Source organism: Parus major, chromosome 1 (assembly GCF_001522545.3).
Source record: "Parus major isolate Abel chromosome 1, Parus_major1.1, whole genome shotgun sequence".
Taxonomy (NCBI): Eukaryota; Metazoa; Chordata; class Aves; order Passeriformes; family Paridae; genus Parus; species Parus major.
In genome coordinates this window covers 59,718,409-59,734,639 of record NC_031768.1, presented here as the reverse complement: position 1 = coordinate 59,734,639, position 16,231 = coordinate 59,718,409, and the positions used below count along the sequence as shown (strand labels likewise).

At 40.9% G+C, this 16,231-nt stretch overlaps 1 long non-coding RNA gene across 1 annotated transcript; it reads left to right on the top strand.

Annotated features, from left to right (window-relative positions):
• The first annotated feature begins 4,127 nt into the window (after window positions 1-4,127).
• On the top strand, window positions 4,128-7,287 carry LOC117244040. The gene is made up of 3 exons (XR_004496400.1): window positions 4,128-4,334; window positions 4,429-4,500; window positions 6,339-7,287. It is a non-coding gene; the product is annotated as an uncharacterized LOC117244040 (long non-coding RNA).
• The last annotated feature ends 8,944 nt before the right edge of the window (window positions 7,288-16,231 follow it).

Below are 16,231 nucleotides of genomic sequence, written 5' to 3'. Positions count from 1 at the left end.
TCTCAAATTATGAGTTCATATTGTTGCTAAGAATTCTTTAATTGCTAGTGCATTTATTTTGGGTTAACTGGGGCAGTTGGGAAAGTGAAGAAGGATTTTTGCAGATGAGAGTTTGGGTATCTCAGGTTTTTCCCCAGTTATATCTGATGGTTCTTCCTTTTTAGTCATGGAAGGAAGGAAACACATGTAGGGATGCTTCATCTGAACTGCTTTACATAGTTGCTTTAGGATGACAGGAACTGTACCCTAAAATGTCCCATTTCTCTCAGTTAACTGTAAAGGGAGGGAAGTGTCACTAGCTCAGATGGAAATAACTATTATTCCAATGTCTAAAGTATGGAAAGATGCATCCAAGCCTTAAATTCTTAAGCCATCACAGCCACAAAGATCACTATTAGTAAAGATTCTTTATTGTCTTATTGCTGGCCACATATTTTCCTTTGCATTTCTAACTTTCCCTATTGATTTCCTGGGCTGCAAACCTCTCATTTATATATTATGTTCAGTAATGTAACAATTCAATGTTGTCATGTTTTCCTGAATGTTACACTGGGGAGCAGTGGGAGGCTGCCTTGAACAGCCATTTCCATTTGCAATGAACCAGAGTAAGCTTTTGGCTAAAGGTTTTTGCTTTCATGATGGAGTACTCTCCTTTTTAGCGTCTCTTCAGTTTCTTTCATAGAACTCCCATTTTTCTTTTGGTTATTTTCTATCTGCTTTTTTCCAGACTCACAATTTTCATCAATTATGGAAGAATAGCCATTTTGCAGCATCTGCTAATGTTCAGGGGAATCACCTTGCCTGTCTATTTAGAAGCTCACATTGTGGTGGTGCCTTGCTTTTTGCACTGACTGTGGAGGAGATCTGGATGGGAAGAAATCTACCTCTTGGATAGCTAACATGAGGTAAGATGAGACTTCCTAGGGCTCTAAGATGGGTGGCATGCTGCCTTCTAGCATGTTGCCTCTGTTGCCTGAAGAAAGAATCCAGGGCAAATAGTTCTAAACTCATGTTAGATGATTAAAATTACATGACATAAATCCCATCTATTATCTCCAGTTATGCCTGACTGACTCCAGGCCAGGAATTAGTGTAGCTCTATCCATCGTAGTGAGACCATAATTGAGTTACTCTGCACTGAGAGCAATAATACTTTCTGTGTTAAAGGATAGCAAGGAATAATTTTAGAAACTCTAATAAGTTGTGTGACCTCCATGCTACATTTCTGAAATTGAATTCTCCCATGGCAAGACAATTGCTCCCCCACAGTCTGCCTCTCACTGCAGACAAGTCATAAGAAATAATTCAGCTATGGTTTCATGCTCTATAAAGAATTTCCCTCCTTCCCACCCTGCTTTATTCTCTTCTCATCTTCTATGTTTTAACACATTCACAATTAGCCTCTGAATTATCAGGATATACAGACAGGCTAGCAGTGTCTTTGTAGTACTGCCACTGCATCATTCACTACTTCACCTCTTGCCCTAAACAAATTTTAGCTAAAGGTCTTTAGCATTCCAGAATTTCAACTCACCAGCTGTTAATCGTACTTCTATCAGTGAAAATTTCCAGAGTCTTCTTTGCCACATGGACTTTTAAAATTAGTACTAATGACCAGAAAAACTTTGAGCAGTGGTTGGAAACAAAGTAATAAACTTTGACAAGTATAGCAGAGGAATGTGACTGGCAGATTGACACAGGCTGCAATGAGTAGAAGTGATAGAAATTGGGGAGGGGAAAACAGTAGTATATAGGCCTGTGTCCATTTTGTACTACAGAACCTGTAGTGGAACATGAGGTTCCTAAATCTGAAAAATCCTCAACGGTCAGCATACAAACTTGTCTTGCTCCAGCTGCTGGAGAACAGTAACAGTCCATGTTACTGCCAGGGTCTGTTAACTCATGTGACGGGGACCTGTCCAAAAGATCTGAAGGATTGATCCTGTTGTTAACTCCTCAAGTGTCAGAAGAATCTCATAAGGTTACTCTTTCTTTTAACTGGCTCTTTGAACTAATCTATATATTTGATGCTCAGTTTTCTGTGGAACTTCTTTCTCTTCTTCGTGGTGACTCCAGTGCTTCCTCACAGGATGCAGTAGCTGCTTAAATTCTTTAAGGCAGTAAGTGTAGCAGCTGGAGAGGTAGCACCTAGGTCCCATTGCAGCTCAACACTGCAGCTTCTCCTTCACTCTGTGATCTAATGGCTTAAGTGTATTCAGCATCATGGGACCCCACGTTTTGCTGTCTTCTGCACTAGAAAGGAATGTCTTGAAAGTCCCAAGTGAAAGAGAGTTTTCTTATTAATGTTCCACATTATGCTGCAGGCTCTGTAAGGTATTCTGTTATTCTTCAGTGGTGTATAGCAGTTCTTAAACCTCCAATACCCTCAAGATCTGGTTTTACATTCATTGGAGATGAATGAGTTTTGGTGAGCTACCCATAATAACAGCAGAGTCCTATGGCTGAACTTGGAATCCTTCCCAGAGTAAGGCTTCTCGCAGAAGCATGTGGAGAGGAAAGTCATCCCAATGCAGTTGATATAATTCCCTGGTCTGCTTCTCAGAGAAGCTGAGTGTAGAAAAGATTTTATTTTCTAGATAGGAAAAAAACCATTTTTCAACAGGTTGTTTGCATTACTGTACACAACACCTACCTGAATTGGTGGAAAATGTTGTTTCTATAGCCATACCCATTTGAATGAACTTTTCCTTTATAATTATTCAATTATTCATTCTTCCACTCAAGAAAACCAGCATAACAATGATTTAACGCAGCACTGAAGCAATTAACACTCACTAAACAACAAAGAAACACCTCACTACTCAAAAGGGGATCAAAGTGTGAAATCACAAATAACTCCTTACAAAAGTAAATCATTACAATAACACCACTTCAGTTCTTAATAGCAATCACAGTCTTTTGGTGGATTTGACTCTTTTCCTTCAGGACCTAAAAAGAAGCTACAGAGAATGCTTATTCAATTTTAAGAAATGTATTAATTAAGAATTTCAAAGCTTTTCTGTTTTTCTGTTGAAGATTAGGATGTAATAGATCAGTTGCTGAATCACTACAGCTTTTGTGTCCTCTAAGCCCTCTCACTTCAGTAAATGGGAGTCTGGAGTGGAAAAAGGAACCATATGTTGGCAGTTACACCTGTAGGGTGTTTATCTGTCACTTTGAAAACTTAATCTAACTCACTTTGCCTTCATATTGCCCAAGCAGCTGCAGATGGCTTCCTTTCCATTTGAATGGCTTTGAATTCTCTGCTTCCCTCCTAAGTACTTGCTTGCTTACTTTATTTTGTTTTTGTCTTAGCGTTAAATTTTATTACTAGATGATGGTAAGAAGGGATTTTGACTACTTTTTATGTTATTGGCACCAGAGACTAACCATGCTTACTTAGACCTTTGAGAGTGCTAATTTTCTCATACCAAGGGAGTCTTAAAGTTTTTTTAATGTCCTCCCCAAATACTTTAATTTTCTGATACCATTTAGTAGAATTCTATTTGCTTTTAATACTTGCATGTGGAAAATAATGTACATTGGGAAACAAACAACACAAAAGCTGTCATAAAAGCACAAAAGAGCCGCTGATCAGAGAAACAGCAATGCAACATTGTTTTTAGAAGAAGTGGAACACAAGAAGAGCTGACATATTATTATGTTAACATTTTTAATTAATGATGTATAGAAGGTCAAGTATAAATGAGAAAGAGAAGATCTGCTAATAGAAAACATCTGTTAGTATACTAAAAATAAGTTGAAATATGTGCAATAGAATAGCCGAGAAATCTGAAATTCTGAATAAATGTTTGATTGGAAATACATTGGTTGAGTTTCTTTTCTCTTCCTGAATGGAAAACGAGGCATACTTCTGAGTGATAACAAAAGGGAAACTTTGGCTATTGAGACCAAATTACCAGTGTGAAATATGTGCCCGCTTTATTTCTTCCTCATTCATTTACGGCAATTGTCTTTGGGGTGTAGCTGGGGACAAGTTTGTTTAACCTGACAGTTACTTTGAATCGATAGCCAAGTGGGAGTACTGCTTCAGTGGGGATTTAGCAGTCGTGAAAGCGAATGGTCTGTTTCACAGCCGTAAAACCTCTTACTTCTGCAGGCGTGCCTAGTAAACTCCAGCTGGGAACGACACTCCTTAGCAGATACACCAGTTCTTTAGTGCTGGGATTCCAAGTAATTCGTCTCCCTCCACAGCCTGCGATTGGTGTTGTGTCAGCTGATCATATCCCTCACCCACACGGCAAACAGACTTTCTGTAGTGGAACGGGTAGCAAGGCAGATCACCTGCAGTGAAGGATCCACCCTCTCCTCAAGTAAGTGTCTTGGTGAAATTAATTGCTCTAAGAAAGCAGAATTGCCCTGCAGTGGTGCCCAGAGTTTTTTTTTTTTTTTTTTTTTTTTGGCTAGCATTGGAGATGCCACAGCAAATCCTTTCTTCCTGTGTTTGAGACAGAGGTGGTGACATTCAGAAAAATCAAGGTAACAGTTGCTTTTGAATTTCAAATTACCTTTTTTGTTGAGGTATTCCACAGATGGTTCTGCTGGCATTTCGCATGACAATCTCCTATATTTAGAAATATACAGCTCCACCAAAAATGAAAGCATAGAACTTGGCCCTCTAGAGGGTGATGTTTTCCGTGTGAGATAATTAAGAAGATCCACGTGGACAGTAAAATTCCTTTTTAGGCACCTGTGGCAGTATACTCCTTCCACTCAATAAACATTTTGCTTGTTTTACTGCATGTTAAATGGCTGATGTATAATGAGTAATTTTCTTTCATTTTAATGAAAAACAAAAAAATTATTAAAAAACACAGAGAACTTAGCAACTTTGCTCAAAAGTGAAATGCAGACAGGCTCTCTGATATTGTATCCCCTAAAGCAGTATAATCATGGTCATTTACTGTCCTAGAGCCTGCAAAATATGGCAGAGACGTTACAGAAGACAAAGCCACAACTGTTACTGCAAAATTACTAAGATTTGTAGTCAGTAATCTCAGGAGAGGAAGAAAATGTGAAAGTTGAAGTCTTACATAGTATAAAGACTGTAATCTGGTGCTATTTTTTAAACTGGAACAGTTTGATGTAACAGCTCTCAAACTTTTCCACTGTTTCCAACATGCTCCTGAATTCTCTTCCAGTTTCAGCTGCAGTCTTTTATTCCTGCTTCTGGCTGTGAATCCTGCTTTTGCAATGAAACTTCTGTTGCACTCACAGCCTTCACTGAGCTCTAATCCCGTGTTTATGAGCCACTGTAATTTTCACCCAACATATTATTTTGCACCTTCTACTTTCCTTCATTTGTAGCTTTCACCAGGATTTTTAAGTAAAAAATATTTTTTTGGGGGTAAAAATATTGTAAAATCATTGTCCCTTGACACTTCAAGAAATAAAAATCACGTTTTGTGGTCTGCAAGGTGTCTGTCAAGTCCAACCTGCCTCACAGCATTCTGCTGTAAATTTGGTCAGCGCAGTAGAGGAAAAGGGATTGTCTGCACTGAAGTGATTGCTGTTTCCACTTCCTTTGTTATCGTTCCCATATCTGTAGCTCTTTGACATGGCAAGTCGCTGCTGAGAGAGAAGTGCGAAGTGACTGTCAGCTGATGGCCCAGAATCAAAACAGACCAATTAGCAATGTCCCCATCTGCTGCCTAGGCTCATGCTTGTTCCCAGCCTGTTCTGGGAGCCAGGAATTGAGCTGGAAGCTGTGGCATTTATGCACAGCAGCAAGGGGCCAATTTCTTCAATGCTACATGTTGTCCAAATAAATTCTTACAGGAGCTGGAGGATGGGAATATTTTACCAGCACCTTTCTTACAGGAACTAGGTCTTTCCTCTTAAGAGGTCACCACAGACTAGTTGGGGGCCATTTATGACAGCGGGTTGGAGTTGATGGCAAAAACAGAGTTTCTACCTTTGCACATCCTTACTGGGACAGAAACTGTCCTGCGTGGTGGAAGGAATCAATGTGCTGAATGTTCTCTTCATTAGGTTAAAATCTTACAGTAACCTGATACTGACGAAAAATGGAAAAGGAGATTAATGAAAGCCTTAACCTGTATCTAGAAGGGTACCAAATCTTTAGGACTTTGATATGATATGGAGCCATCAACTACTGGATAAACTAAACTAAGGAAATACACACATTGACATCAAAACAGACTCTGCTAGAGCAGATTTGCTTGCTAATCACAAAATGTATACCACTTATATAGTTATAGGCTTCTTTGTGGTCTCCTGTTACCCCCTTTTATAAGTCATGATTACAAATGTGGCAACAGGGTTCTTAATCTGTGTTTTGTGATTTTACATTTCAGAAGTTTCTCATCTTAAGGGCTGTCTGAAGAGCTTGCACAGCAACTCCAGTATTCCCAGTCCTTTCCAGCACAACTCCAGCACAAAATGGAGTTGCATTGCATTGAAATTTCTGTATGTGCCTGTCATCAAAACTCCTACTATGCAGGCTGTATCAAAATCCTATCTTGGGGTCCAGGAGTGGAGATGGGACTCTGCAGTGAGAGTTGTCTGTGTATCTTTGCCCTTCTGATTCTCAGCTGTTAAGAATATGCTAAAGTGGTGCTGAAGTGTCAAGGTTGTGGCTTTGATCGCCATATGGGCCATTCATTTAGGAGTTGGACTTGAGCTGGTCCATGTGGGTTCCTTCCAACTCAGAATACACTATGACATCTACATCTGTGTCAAGAGATGTTTTCCAACATCTTATATTTTTATAATCTAAAATCACTCCATGAGGCACAGGTAAACATGATCTTCATTGGCAGGAGATAAAGCTGAAGCCCAAGAAGATGTACCTTGCTCTGATGTGGGTCCCATTTGTAGCAATAAAAGCCCCGATAACCTGCATTCCTATCCTTTCCTGCTTATCTGTTTTCTACTGGGTGAAGACTGTCATGGCAAACATATTTTATGACAATTCAAACTGAGGGAGAGCACTTTCATGTGGATTTGTATCTGTTGGGGTTGTGTTATATCTAAGAAGAACTTTTGTTTGTGCTTTTTCCTCCAAAGGGGCACTAACAGCCACTGCTTTTTTGTGAAGCACTTGACATAATTGTATATTTTTGTAACTGTATCCCCTTTGCCAGATACTGTGATTGCACTAGTCTCTTTTTCTTAGGAAATGAAACTAAAATAGCTCTACAGCCAATTTTGGTTTTTCAAGCACATTATCCAGATACATTAAAAGCAACAATAAAAATAATATCTCTGGCAGTTCCTTGATACAGTGAGTCCAGTTTGACCCAACATGAGATGCCAAGACTGCTTGACTAGTAGAATATGCCACAGTTCATGTGGTTTTCTGAGGCAAAAGCCAAAGAGTCAAATCTTGCTCCTGGTGTCAATCAGGAAAAAATTGAACTGTAAGAAAGAAATTGACCCATTACATCTTTGTCTGTCTGTATACTTCTTCTGTCAGGGCTGTTTACATTTTCTACTTTGTTTAATAGTAGAAACCGGAGTGGGTGGAAAGGAAAAAACCCATCATGATTGGCTGTTCTTTTTCTAACAGAAAATTAATTGGGAGGGATTGGAGAAGCTCTCTTCTTCTCTCTGAGGAGTCTCATCGTTGATTTGTCCTCTGGGATGGCTGCATCTGGTTCAGCTCAGCTATATCCGTCTTCAGTATCAACCCTTAATCCAGTTTCACATGTCTGCTGGAATCCTGCCTTTTCTCCTTTGCTTGCATCTTGCAATTTTTTCTTTCTCCTGCTACTCTTATTTCATTTTAGGCTGTTTGCTTTATGGAAACTCCTGTAAATCATTCCAAGATGCAAGAAGTATGCTAGCTACAGTCATGTTGGCTTGATTTCTTTGGTGTTTTAATGCTACTTGCAGTAGCTATACTGCACAGAGACACTGTTCAAAAGCAAAGGAGAGCCAGTAGATGGCACTATTTATTATATTATAGAAGATTCACAAGCAAAGCTTGGAGGATTTTTCCCCCCTTAAACCTGGCTGTCAGTAAAACATAAATCAACCCTCCATTTTCAGAGATGTTACTTACAAGCTTAGTAGAGACCTCACTTTATATCCTTTCCCAGAGCTTCCTGGGAAGGACTCGGTGGCTATGCCTTAAATGGAAAAACATTTTAGAAACAATAATGGAACTAGAGGTCAATAGGATACAGCCCAGGGGAGCTGTCTTCTGTTTTGCTCTTAAAACACACCCGTTGCTGCTTTATTTTCTCCATTCTGTTAAATAACAGATTTACTTTGAGACGTATCTCCAAACCCAATAACTTCAGAAAAGAATCAAGCAATGGTCAATTACAAACATGGTTTAGCTCTTCTGTAATAATGAATAGTTGTACTTTATTACAACATATAGCAGCTGTTATCTAGGGCTCTCAGAGTGCTTCAGAACACTAATGAAGTGTGCCTTGCAACACCTCTGCCAAATAGGGAATTGTAATTCCCCAGGAGTCCCACTGACCTCGGTGGCTGCTTGCATGGTCCTATGTATCTGAGAAAGATGTACTCACATGAGTAAATAATGCAGAACCAGGAGTAAACAGTGCAATATATTTTATGCCATTTCAAGTATTTCTTTTTCCCGAAAGGAAAAAAAAAAAAAGAGAGAGAAATGGAAGTAGTTTCGCCTTTCAGGAATTAGCCTCTGCAGCATTTTTGGTGGGGGATCAGACTGCTTGCTTGAAGGTTAGCTCCAAGTTTTCAATTGATAGTGCATGCACTTTGTGTGCTTCAAAGACAGATTTAGTGACTTCAGCATCATTTACTATTAAAGGTTAAAAGCTGTTGCTCTTTCTAATCTCCTGCTGCACAGCCAATGTAATTTTAATACTGTGTGCTGTAGAAAAGGAAAGAAATGCAATGCTGAAACATTTAAAAGGATATATTTTTCCATCTTTATTTTAAGTTACGAAAACTGGCTGCAAAAAGCCAGTAAGTGTTTCCAGTCAATGATAGTTTCCTGGCATCAAAAGATTCTGAAAATGAAATGAAATATCCAGCAGGAAAAAAAACCCCTACACACCAAGAGGAGAAGACAAAGGAAAAGAGAACAACTTGGATTTTCTATATTTATCTCTGTGATATGTGTATCTGCTTCACTGGGTTGTCAATTTTAATTGGACTGCAACCTACAGTAGTTGGGTTCACACTGGCTCAATTAAAAAATCCTGTTGCTACTTTTTTTCCATATTACCCATAAATAGGAGTATTGTAGGAGTAATAATGTTAACCCCAGTGTCCTGGCAGAATGCCAGCTTAGGTAATTATATTCTGCCTATGGAAATTTCAGTTGCCGATTCAGCTGAATATTTTAGTCTTTATTTTCCATTCCCAATCATCACATTACATAGCACTGCTGTGTATTGCACCCTACCTGTGGCTGAATCACAGTGATGGCTGAACTAAGGAAAAAAAATACCAGAATATCTCCTCCTAGTAAAAATCTAGACTATTTACAGCATCAGAGTGCAATATTGGGGTGAGAGTTGCTTGAATTAAGCATTATTTGATGGAAGTATGCATGTACGCATCCATGTGGATGGACTGTACAAATAGTTAATAGCTTGTAGAAACGTTGAATAGTAATGTAGTTATGACAGAGAACAGTGGAAGGATTTTTATAGTCTCACTTAGGGAGATCTTTGCAGGCAAGGTAGGTCAGGGTGAGTCTTTGACTTGAAGAATGGTCCAGTATGGGAAAAATAATCCTTTGACAGCCTATCTGATAGGATTGCACAAGGACTACTTATCACCTAAGGAAAAAGAAGAGGGACAGTTGAGGAAAAAATGGTGATAGTGCCCTCAGACAAGAGTGTCTGGACATTGTAACTTTATACATAATTTTCTGGAAAAATGTCACTATGAACAGTTTAAGAAAAAATGAAACAACAAAAAACCTTCCTCCCCCATGCCCCAAGAACAAAAATGAGGACTGGCCTACTGAAATTGAATCTTGCAGAATGCAGAATCTTGCAGACTTTTATCTGTTTTGAAAATTGCCTATGATGTTGTTGAAAAAACAGATATTTGTCCATAAAATAATCAGTACCTAGTTAACTCAGTATTTATTGACATTAATATGAGAAAAATTGAACAAGTTTGTGCTTTGAGTACACCCCCTTCCCCCTGATGGGGCAATAATATCTGGATAAGAATTAAGAACAAGGATTATGCCTGCTTGGAGTGATTTATAAATAAAAAGTACAAAATAAGTAGAACAGTGATAAAGTATAACAGGCATTCATGAGATCAGCAGCAAAGAGACAGAATAAAGGTCAAAACACCAATCTTCTCTTTTGAAAAATCTCTGAAGCCAGGGAGTGTGTTCTGACTCAAAAGGCAGAGATATATGTTAATTCTCACAGACTTGATGATGATTTGGCACCTACTTGTGACTTATGCCTTGGGGACATCCACAGCTTACAAATATTCTTGGGTTTTGCTTCATTAGCAAGGAAAATGAAACTGAATTTTTGAATTTGTCAGTCTGCTATTTAGCTTGTATTATCCACACTGTCTCTCTACCTGAGTTTACTGAGCTTATGTAGTGTTGCCTTGTGAACCATCTTCAAATTTTCTCCTGTGGGATTATAAAAATCTCATTCAGCAGACTTTTTCCTTATCTAAGTCAGAGTGATTATTCTGAGAAGCCTCTTTGAGTTAACTGGAATTTCAGTGGAACTGGCCACAGGGTGGACAATCATCTACGTGACCAATGATGTGAGCTTTGGCCGAAATATCCTGCTTCCCGTATGTGGTGGTTTTGAATTCTCCTAGATTTAATTTTTCACACTTAGGAGAGGAACACAGTTGTTTTCATTTTCTGATAGTGATTGGAAGATGAAAACAAGCTTCAGGGCCAGTGGCAGTTCCCAGGACTGGCAGCATTAGCTCACGTATCCGATCATACGGCAGCGATGCAATCCGTTAGCATACGGTACACGGGGAGCTGTCAGGTCTGTAGCAATCCAATTAAGTTACATGGTTTCTAAAGCTAGATGATTTGAGGAGGCTTAAAACAGAGTTAACACTGTGCTGGCTCAACGGCTGTGTCAATTATCTGGTTGGACGTGCTTGTAGTTCTGCCTGCTGAAGCATGTAGAGTTTTCTTTCTCCCCTTCTTCCCTAAAGCAAGACAAGGGAGACCACATTTAAGAGTTAATTATTTCCAACTTTTATTATTATTTATTGAATGAGTCTTTATATATATATTAAAGAGATAGTCATATCACATAGGAAAAATCCCCAACAGAATAAAGGGATTGCATAATGCATTTTTCAGACTTCTGAAACTGAAATACTGAAATTCTTTTATAATAGCTGAAGTGGCATTAATTTGCATGGAGGTCAGTATTTGACCTTTGCTGTGGGAAGCCTATGTGTTTCTTGTCAAAATCTTTTCCTTCTAACCTTTAGTTTCAGATATCTGCCTGCATTTCTCTATGCTGTTCCCATTATCTTTGTATCTGAAATGCGTGAGACAGAAAAGGAAAGTGGCTTTGAGGCATAGCTCTCTATTTTTTAAAGCATCTCTCTTTGTGGCAAGTTAATCAAAAGCCCTGTGTGAAGCCCTCTCTGAGCTCAGCCCTCCATCCTTCCCAGGTATTCAAGGACTTGCAGTCAGGTAACCCTGTCACACTCTCACTGCAGGTTCCCCACAGGTGCGTGTGCTTCACTTTTTGTCTAGTAATTTGTACAAGGAGCTGCCTTACCTGCTTTTACCTGTGGGAAACAGGCAAGATGACCATACTGCACAGAATTCTGCTTCTTTTTAGTCAGAGGGATTGTCCACCCACAGAAAAATTACCTAGCTCCCCCTTGGTGAAAAGCCTGATGAAAGAAAAGAGTCACTCACTGAACACTAACAGCACCTGGCCTTCTTCATCTTATTGGGAAATTAAAATCAATTTTAAACAAAAACACTCTGCTGCCAGGCCTGAGAAGCAAAATCACAGTTGTGACAAAATAGATGATAAAATTAATACTGCCTTTACTGGGAACACAATTTCAACCCAGACACATTGATCTAAGGAATTACCAACTTGATCTCATCTCCAACCTCTGAGCAGTATGCAGGAGAGCTGGCTGCATCTGTACAGGAGTAAATACAATGCACCGTGTTATGTCTCAGGAAGGGTGAATTACACGAATAAAGGAAAATTCACAAAACAAAGCCAAAGATGGAGGAGCAGAGTGGCTGCACACCTGCTTTGGAGACTCCTAAGCCAAACCCGGCTCTGCAAAGGTTCCTCAGAATTTAACACTACCAGAACTGTTTAATTTTTATACCATATAATGGAGAACACATCTTCCTCTTGTATGCTGTATCGGACACTGATGGAAAATGAGCTGTTTGTCTCAACAGTTTAGTTGGCATGAGCATTCCCATCAGCTCATGTTTTACACAAAACATTCTGCTAAATTCAGAGGTTAGCTAAGTCTGGCTTTCTGTGAAGAATAAAGCAATATTGGTGCAGATATTGGTGGCTGGTTTTTGCAATGGCTTTTGGAGTGTTGAACCTTGGCCTGCTTGTTGCTTAATTGCTCCATTCCATTTTTGGTATCAAGGTATTTATCAATACATGTTGATACATTGCCTCCTAGTATTCTGTTTGCCAGCCAACAAAGCTGACTCAGGAAGACAGACACATGCATGCCTTCCAGTACAGAAATTATGTTCTCAGAACAAATTCAAGTCTTCTGCTGTGAACTTGAGTACAACATCATATGTAGAAAGCAAGAGTTGAAAAAAAAATTAACAAAAATGGCCCATCTGCAGTCACTGGCAAAACTCCCGAGGGAAAACTAGGAAGGAGAAAAAGAATGAGGAGAATTTTTAAATGCAGTTTTCTCTTTTACTGTGTTTCTAATCTCATTTTCTTGGCTTGTCTTAGTCTTGCTTATTTGTTGCTAGCCTGCATGTTTTTGAGGCTTTATAATGCTTCATCTTAAGGGGAAACCTGGAGAGTATATTTTCCCTGCTAACAAATAACCTGGATCTTTTTCATCACTGAAGCCAATCAGAGGCAGGAGATTACAGTTGGCGGAGGGCTGAGATTTGCATATTAACAGCGCGGTTATTGAAGAATAGCTGTCTTGCAGTTAGACCAAAATGTGCCCTCCGATTTGCCAGCACCAGCTGCCAGCCAATGCAGACGAGGGATTCAGAGGTCAGATGGGTTTTTCTTGTTTGTTTGTTTGTTTTTAATTTTTAAAGGGAGAAGTGTGCAGTATTAATGATATTAAGTCAGATAGTGAATCCTGCATGCAGGAAGCAAAGAAAGTGGAGTGAACCTGCTTGGCTGTGGCTCTGTTGCGGCACGGCTGCTGTGCCTTCTTGTTGGCTCCGACGAGTCTCCCTGCCTAATGTATCATATTGTGTATATTAATGTTTCAGCTTTACAATTCTATTTCCATTAGGGGAAGATTGCCCGTGAGCCTCTTAGTGGATAAATAGGAATTTACAGCTTTCAAAAATTCTCTTAAAGCTTGCAGGATCCACAGAAGAAGGAATTACACATGACTATTTTTGAAGCTTTAAAAGGTCCAGAGGGCCTAATTGTGCTCTCAGATATGTCTGTGCAGCTCCGATTGAAGTCTTGGGATATAATGCATGCTTATGTGACAGCTAAAATGGGTCCTTTTTTAAATTAAAAAAAAATAATCCTTCAGTTATTAAAAAATTAGACTCTAAAGTCTCCAGGGTCAAGCCAGCAACTTCCCAAGAGCTATTCAGAACATAACAAAGTGAAGTCTTGGCTGGAACTCATCTCTGTGCCAACCTGCAAATAAAAAAATAAATGCTGAACGTGTTAGTGAAACACAGTAAAGACAGTAACACCTTCTTCTGTAGATTTGTGTATCCATGTTTGTGTGCTTGCACTTGTCCAGGCAGTTCTGTGGCAATGAATGAGGGGACAACCCTAAATTGCAATAATGAAATAACCATAACAAGTGTAACATGGCTTAACATGCTTCATTCAGTTGCATTAAACAAGACCAGTACTGGCAGAAGTATCTTCTTTTACCTCTGTTTTATATCAACCAAGGCTTATGCAACTGACAAGAGGAGTGTGGTTAAACCTTGTTTTGTTGTTGTTATCTGTGTTTCTAAGTACAATTGCATTCAGTGTTAGGAGGAAGGAATGGAGAAGCAAATTCAACACAGCCAAAGGCAATACAGTTCAGAAATATATTCAGGCCCTGAAGTTTGTGGTTTTTTGTTTTTTTTTTTAACTAGCCCTTGATTTTGCATGCTAGTTTACAGGTGAAATGTAAGTTGTGCATGAGTTTCCCCATGGGATTTCTGTGTGTTTTTCAAAAGGTGCTTGCTTAGGGGTGAACAGGCTTAGGGCCTGGGATTTAAAAGACTGAAAAATGTGTGTTTACTGTAAAGAACTTAGGAGAGGGTTCTCAAGCTGTAATTATGTCTTACTTTCATCAGGGCTACATTTAACAGAAATTCTTCCAGCAACTTTTTCTTTATTCAGCCATCTACCACGAAAAAGCAAAGCAAGAACCAGTCAGTAAATACGTAATCTACATCTGCACAGCTGGATCAAGAGTGGCTCCTGCTCCTTAACCTAAATCAGTGCATTAATTTCCTTATTTTGTCCTCCATGTGTGTCCTTGTGTTGCTCGGTATAATATGTGTCAGTATTATTTGTTGTCACTTCTCAAACTAAAGCTGTGACACTAACCCTGCCAACTGAGGGAAAAAAAAACTACGCACAGAGGCAACACAAGCCAGTATTGTTTAAATCAGATGAGCCCAGTGGTGTGGAAATTGCTTCTGTTGCATAAGTGTGCTCACTGGTAGACCCAAACTGATGGGCTGGTAAGCATATATAATTAGCTCAACACCTGTGGATGTAATTCCATACTGCTTTGGTGAAAGAAGTTCCGTAGAAAATAATAGGCAGGAGATCTTTCTATCAGATTTTCTTCCTACCCCTAGAAATCACTGCTGCTGTGTGCAATATTTAATACTTGATGTTAGTTTCAGCCACAGTCACTTTTCACTTGCCTACTAGTCGCCACCTAGAAGCGTGCGGAAACACATTGTAAATGAGCATACAAAGGCTTTCTCCGGCACTAAATCACAGCCATCTCTACAGAGGAAAGGGACTGCTTACAGCAGTCCTGCATGGTAATTCAGGCCAGGAAAGAAGCAGGTTTTTCCCTTTCAAATAACAGGAAGAGTTCAAATTAGCCAGCACTGTCCTTGAGAGCAGAAGTGCAGCTGCAAAAGCCTTCTTTAACTCTCTGCTGAGACAAGGCATTCAGCAGCCTCTCTGGGAGCAGCGCTTAGCTCTGGGAAGCACTTGTAGCTGCCAACACGCCTGGGCCCAGAGCCTTGTCCTGGGGAGAGCTGTCCTCGGCCGCCTGCCCCATGGCTTCCCGGATATAAAGGTGAGGTTAGGTGCACTTGCCATACTTGAGAGTTGTCTCCTGCCCGGGAGATGAATAAGCAGAAAACCAGACCCTAGCTAAGAGTGTTCCCTAAAAGATGCTGGTTCAAACGGCTAAAGGGTAGGTGGAAGTCTCGCAGGTAAGACACGCAAGTACTCCTCACGGGAGGACTCCCAAAGAAAGCACCGATCAGCTCATCAAGCTGCACAGGATGCTGTGCTTAGCACCCGGGGCGCTTGAGGTGGGAAAAACTTGTGGCAGGATGCTCAGCTTGGGGTGCCTGGAGCTCGCACCCCTCCCGCCGCAGGGCCCGCTCCCCGCCGCCCACCCACGGCCGGCTCCCCGCCCCTCCGGCGGAGCGGGCCGAGCTCCCCGCGGCTGCGGCGGGGTTTCACCTCGCTTCGAGCGGCCCCAGCGCCCGCCCCAGGGGCCGCGCCCGGCACCTCCCCGGCGGGGCCGCTGTCCCCGGGACGCCGTGACGGCTGTGCGCTCCCCGCCCTTCTCACCGCCCCTCTCCCCTTTCCTCCTCCTCCTCCTCTTCCTCCTCCTCCTCCTCCTTCGGGAGCCTTGCCTCCCCTGCACACCTGCCTTGCCATTTGTCGGCGGCTTTGCTAGGAGGGGAGAATTTTCCCTCGGTCCCTTGCAGCATCCCTCCCCGGCACACACACACACAGACACACACATACACACGCTCGCTCTCACAGCCGGACGGGCAGAAATCACCGCGCTGCCTGTGCCTCGGCGGCCGCCGCCTCTCCGCACCCCGGCCCCGCACTCCCCGCCGCCGCGGGGCGTCCTCCGCCTG